This window comes from Narcine bancroftii, chromosome 5 (assembly GCF_036971445.1).
Source record: "Narcine bancroftii isolate sNarBan1 chromosome 5, sNarBan1.hap1, whole genome shotgun sequence".
In the NCBI taxonomy this organism is placed as follows: domain Eukaryota; kingdom Metazoa; phylum Chordata; class Chondrichthyes; order Torpediniformes; family Narcinidae; genus Narcine; species Narcine bancroftii.
In genome coordinates this window covers 225,282,414-225,288,413 of record NC_091473.1, presented here as the reverse complement: position 1 = coordinate 225,288,413, position 6,000 = coordinate 225,282,414, and positions in this window count along the sequence as shown.

The window sequence follows — 6,000 nt, the reverse complement described above, 5'->3', positions numbered from 1 at the left end:
TTTGCAGATATATTAGAGAAATGTCAGCTTTAAACTCCAAACCTTATTTTTTTCATCTTTCCTATTAATTTGAAAGAAAAAAAATCATAGTTCCTAAGATCAAATATGAACCAATTAAATGCAAAAAAAAACATTGCCAGGACAATCAATGCACTTTTGAAAAGGACATTTTTGGAAAATCCAACAAATCATTTACTCTAATTCCCTTGTGCAGTAATAATACAACTGCAGCCTCTATAATCTAATAGTCAGTTCCATTCAGATATGCCTTTCATTATATAATTTATACAACGTGAAAGATGCACTTGAAAGTGTGAGGAATGAAAAACCATAAAGATAAATTGATCCAACATAAGTTACAGCTATGGTCAAGCTTCCTCCAAGACTATTAAGGGGAAATATATGATATATAAAGTGTCAATTAAGAGGGAAAGGTTTATTCATTATATTGCAATGGAAGAACTATATCAAAAAGGCCAATTGATTCACAATTAGCAGCAGAATTTTAACAGATGCATGAATAACATTAAGTTCACTGAAGACAACAAACAACCGCTACAGGATCTCAATGGGTCGAACAGCATTGGTGGGAGAAAGATTATCAGTGTTTTGGGAAGATAGCCAGTATCTGAGGGATCCACCTGAGGCACCTTTGCACTGTCCCCTCATGGTATGATTATGGAGAGGTGATGGACTTGTGGTTTCCCATAATAAGCAATAATGCAGTGTTGAAGCGTCATGGAAAATGATCATGGGTGATCTGTTCCAGGCGTGACTCTTCTTCCCATTCACGTCTCAATTTATTTCAAAAAACTATCTACCTCCATATTAAATTAATTTAAAAGAAATAGGGACACTTGCAAAAGGTTCAGGGATGGACCAAAAGTTGGAACTGGAGGAGCACAGAGACCATTTGTGGTCACAGATTGGAAGTGGCAAACACTGGTGGAAAGTTTGAAAAAGAACGTTCAGACGCTTCTGTAGTTGACAAAAAAAATCACATGAATTTCAAAGACAAGGCATTGTTCAGTTAGACACCATTGTATGCATGGAGGTTCGGGGGTGACTGTTTATTCTTCACTATACCTGATTCAGAGAGAAAGGTTCTTCAATGAACAGACTAACAGGTTATCTCTAAGTAAAAATAGTCTAATAGATTATCTCTAACATTCTAGAGCTGTATGAAGAGAAAGAACAACAGCATAATTATAGGGTATAGAGTTAAAATGAAAAAAAGACTCAATTAGAACAAAACATGGGCAATGTGACAGCACTGAAGTGGGGTTCATTTAGGAGTCTGATGGCTGTGGGAAAGAAACTTTAGGCGATCGAATTCCCCTTTTTTAGTTCATTTAAATTTGTGGCATGTCTTGGAAGTAGTTACGTCTATTTGTCACATTCTATGAGCAGTCTAATATTCATACAGCTGTGCGAAAAATACAATGTACTCAGTATAGAGTTACAGTGAAAAGAAAGACCAATTAGTACCAAGCAAGGACAGCAAGAGAGCACTGTTGCAGTGAAGGGAAGAAACTTTTGGTGCATAATCTCCCACTCTTCAGCCTTCTGCCTGATAGGAGGAAGAGAATGTGTCCACAGTTGGACGGGTCCTTCAGTCTGCTGGCTGCCTTCCTTTCCTTGGCAGTGGCAGGTACAGATGGGATCAACATTTGGGGAGGGAAGTTTTCGTGATGCTTTGAGCTGCATTCACTACCTTCTGCAGTTTCTCCCAAGCTCGAGCAGAGCATTCCTATAGCAATTCCTCAGATTTTTTTTAAAGAATTAAATCCTTGTGTTTGGAAATTTTTATGGAAAGGAAAAATGGCAAGGGTTTATTTGGATTAATTATGACTTAGGAGGTTTGCAGCTCCCTAATTTTATGAATTATTTTTAAAGCAGCCCAGTTGCAATTTATTAACGTAATGCATGATTTAAATAAAATTACACCTAGGGCGTATTTAGTAAAATAGGTGAACCAAACCCCACAAGATTTTATTTATGAATGGAATGTAAGATTGTTAACAGCAGATAGAGAAACTCCTATATTGAAAAACTTAATTGAGCTTTGAATAAGGTTGATAAAGAGATGGGGGGGGGGGGGAGGTTTATTGTCAAGAAAAAGAAAAAAAAATTCAGAAGAGATTGATTCTATTTTCTATATAAAACCAATTTATAAAGATTTGGCAGTGTCAGGGTATTAGTAAAATTGAGGATGTTTTTGAAGCAGGGAAATTTATTTTCTTTAACAGAATTAAGAAGTTCAAGGTACCTAAGAATACTAGACTTAGTTATTATCAGGTTATGGAATTTTTACATGAAAATTTTGGTCAAGAACCGTTTTTACCAGTAGAGACAGAATTAGAATCATTGTTGTGTGATGGAGATATAAAGAAATTTATTTCCGTGATATACATATAGCTTATTACAAAAGAAAGCCCAAAAAGTCAAGGGTCATAAATCTAGACAAAGATGGGAAGTAAATTTGAATAACCAAATAGATGAGCGTGATTGGATTGAGTTACGTAGAGAAGGTTTGAAAAGCACAATAAATGTGAGGTATAGGTTGGTACAATATAATTTTATTCATCAGTTATATTTGACACCACAAAAGTTAAATAAATCGAACCAGACCTCTTCAGATTTAAATGTTGGTACGTTTCTGTATCCTACTTGGCAGTGTCCTAAAATTAAACCTTTTTGATTAGAAATAGGTGATTTATTGAATCATGAATAATGGGGATTAAATTCCCACAGGATTTATTTTTACTGAATGATATTAGAGGGGTTAAACCTAAATTGAAATTGATTATGTATCAGAAGAAGTTTGTTCAAATTGCTTTATCAATAACAAGAAAATGAATTGCTATAACTTTGAAGTCTGATACAGATCTGGGTACAGAAAGATGGCATCCTGAAATACGGTGCAGTATACTACTTGAGAAAATTACTTATAATTTAAGAGAAAAATACTACATATTTTGGAAGATATGGTGCCCATATTTACAAAGTGTGGGGGTGAATTGTTAAATGTAGCTCTGACATTCCCTTCCTCCTTAAGGTCTCAGTATATTAAAAAAAACCTTAAAGTAATAAGCGTTTCTGTTGAGGGTCCCTTGTTCTTTTATTTCTTTTAGCAAGGGGTTGGGGGGAGGGGGTATATGGGAGAGGATTTCTTTATTCTTTCTTTTCATATATGCCACATGTATTTGGACTTGATTTTCAATATCATCAATCATGTGAATTCTTTGTGGTTTTAAATTTGTAAGTAATTTTTTTTTAAAGCATGAGCAAAACAGCTCCAAAACCATGCAGTGATGCAAGGTTATTTTTGATGGTCCACTTCTGGAGACTAATTTAATTTTAATTTAGACATACAGCACAGTAACAGGCCCTTCCAGCCCACAAGCCCATGCTGCCCAAATACCCCAGGAAACCGGAGCACCAGGTGGAAACCCACGCGGATGTGGGGAGCAGGTACAAACTCCTTGGAGACAGCACCAGATTTGACCCCAGGTGGCCAGCGCTGTAATAGCTTTGTGCTAAATGCCTCTAAAGGACAAGGACATGACAAACTGCCTTAGACCTCAGAAAGTAGAGGCATTGGTGTGCTCTCATGACCACCACGTCTGTGGTTGATGCAGATTAATACTGTGTACTCTCAAGAACTTGTACCTACTTACTCCACTTCAATGCCATTGATGTGGTCAGTGGTTGTCTCTATCCCCTTCCCTGAAGACTATAATCAAATCCTTCATCTTATTGATAGCGCAAAGTTCTTGGCACCAGGCCACTGGATTTTGAATCTCCATTCTGTATTTAAAAAATGGCAGAGCTGCTGTAACAGCAGGGCCACCGCTGATGTGGTACCGGGGAGTGGGCACTCCCCTGTGAAGCTCTACCTCCGAAGGCTCGTCCAGGTTTTAAACCACCTATTAAAAGAGTCAATGAATGGCTCCTGTAACTGTGGGGTCTGGCCCCAAGGTGGCAGAACCTGGACGGAAACTTTTAAGTTATAGATTCTAGGGGAGCAGCAGCCTGGTGCAGGCCACTAGTAACAGGGAGAATATCCCCTAATGAGAAGCAGAGGAGACAATCCTAAGGAGGGTAATCACGATGGCAGACGAGCAAGGGGGCTCTGTGGCTGAAGGATGCACACAGCTGTGGGTGGCGAGGTCAAAGGACCCACATTGGCTGCGGGGTCATGAGGACCAGGAATCAAAATCGGGATTGGAGAGGATGCTTAGGCCAAGGGCCCTGGCAGTGGAGGTTTGGATCTGGGCTTAGATTGTCAAAGGTTTGAACTGGAACCTTGTGGGGTTGCAGGAGGGCACTGGAGGTAAATCATAAGCACTGTGTCTCTCGGGGACTCTCTTGCTTCTGACTGGAAGGGGCATCAGGTAATGCAAATGCCAAATATTTTTCTGCCTTATAGCAATTTCGTTACATGACAATATAGTATTTGATCAATGTATCATTACTCAATACCTGGCTGGAGTCATGGCGGGGGGGTGGGGGTGGGGGCAGGAGTATTGTCGAAGACACGGTGCACATATCTGAGAAGCAACGGTGTTGAATATGATCAAGGAGATGTTGCTACCCATCTTCACCGATTGAGATCTGTTAGAAAAGTCAAGGGTTCAGTTGCAATGTTAAATAGAATTTAGTGCAAGCTAGATCATGGACAGCAGAGATCTAGTAGACCGGTTTACTGAAAGAACACAAGTAGCCACATTGAATAGTTGTCTTGAGGTGCCATTAAGTTCAGCAGTGAAAGCAGACTGGCATAGAACATTACAGCAGACCACAATGTGGCACCAATGTATAGAACCTACCAAAAACCTGAAACCCTCCCTACCTCATCACCCTCTATTTCTTTCATCCACATGTCTGACTCTCATATGCCCCTAATGTTTAATTCTCCACCACCACCCCTGACAATACATTCCAAACAGCCACAACACTGTAAAACTTATCCCATCATTCTCCTAAACTTTCCTCCCTTTACTTTGTACGCACCTTCTGGTGCCTGTGACTCTCGTACTGAGTAAAAAGTGGTGGCTGTCTAATTTATATATGTCTCAAACATATGCAAAACTGGTTAATGTTATCAAGGTGACAATAGGAAATCTTGGTAGTACCAAGAAAACTCTTCCAAATTCAATTTGGCTCAAATATAACACCAATGTTACAAATTACATCAGTTGCATTGAGTTGCCAGGCAGAAAGTGACACTTAATGAGGGGCCATAAATTGCTGCAGATCCTTGAAGATCCCACAAATACTAGGCATGTAGTTAAACCATGATGAATCTCTTGCAACAGCTGAATAAATAACACTACCAGCCTTCCAACCACAGTGAGGCATTGGTGTTTGAAAGGTCTCATTTAGATCCTGAGGGATTCATTTATACATGATTATATTGAATCTTGGTGACTTGGACTATGACTGGTGGCGAAGTGCAATGGAAAATTTCAGATGTATGATAGCAAACAGACCACGTAAGGTAAGTGAAACTACTGAGGCTGGTCAGTTGCATTAGAATAATTTTGTTCAACCAGTGTCATGCGAAAGGTCACAGATAAAGGCAGGTTCAAGGATGAGGCAAAATATTGGCAGGGGTAGAGTTAGCTTTATGTAATGAAGATGGAATAGGTAGTATGAAAACAGAACACATCCAATTTAAAAACATGGATGTGAATGGATTATAATGCAATTTCAAAATCTCCAGAATGATTGGAAGCCTTGAACAATAGTTTACTTTGAAACAGCCACACAGTACCTCTTTCTGTGTAGTTCTGCTATATCGGAGCAGAAATAGGATTGTACTACTTCAAATAATGAATGCCAGGAAAAGAACAAGGATTTGGGAGTAAACAAGCTTAAGGACAAGAGAAAGGATGGGGGTAGATGAGATAAGGATAGGTAATTCAAAGATGGGGGACACAGTCCCTGAGGACTTGTCCATTGCATCAGATGATGTAGACGACAGGAAGGGAAGTT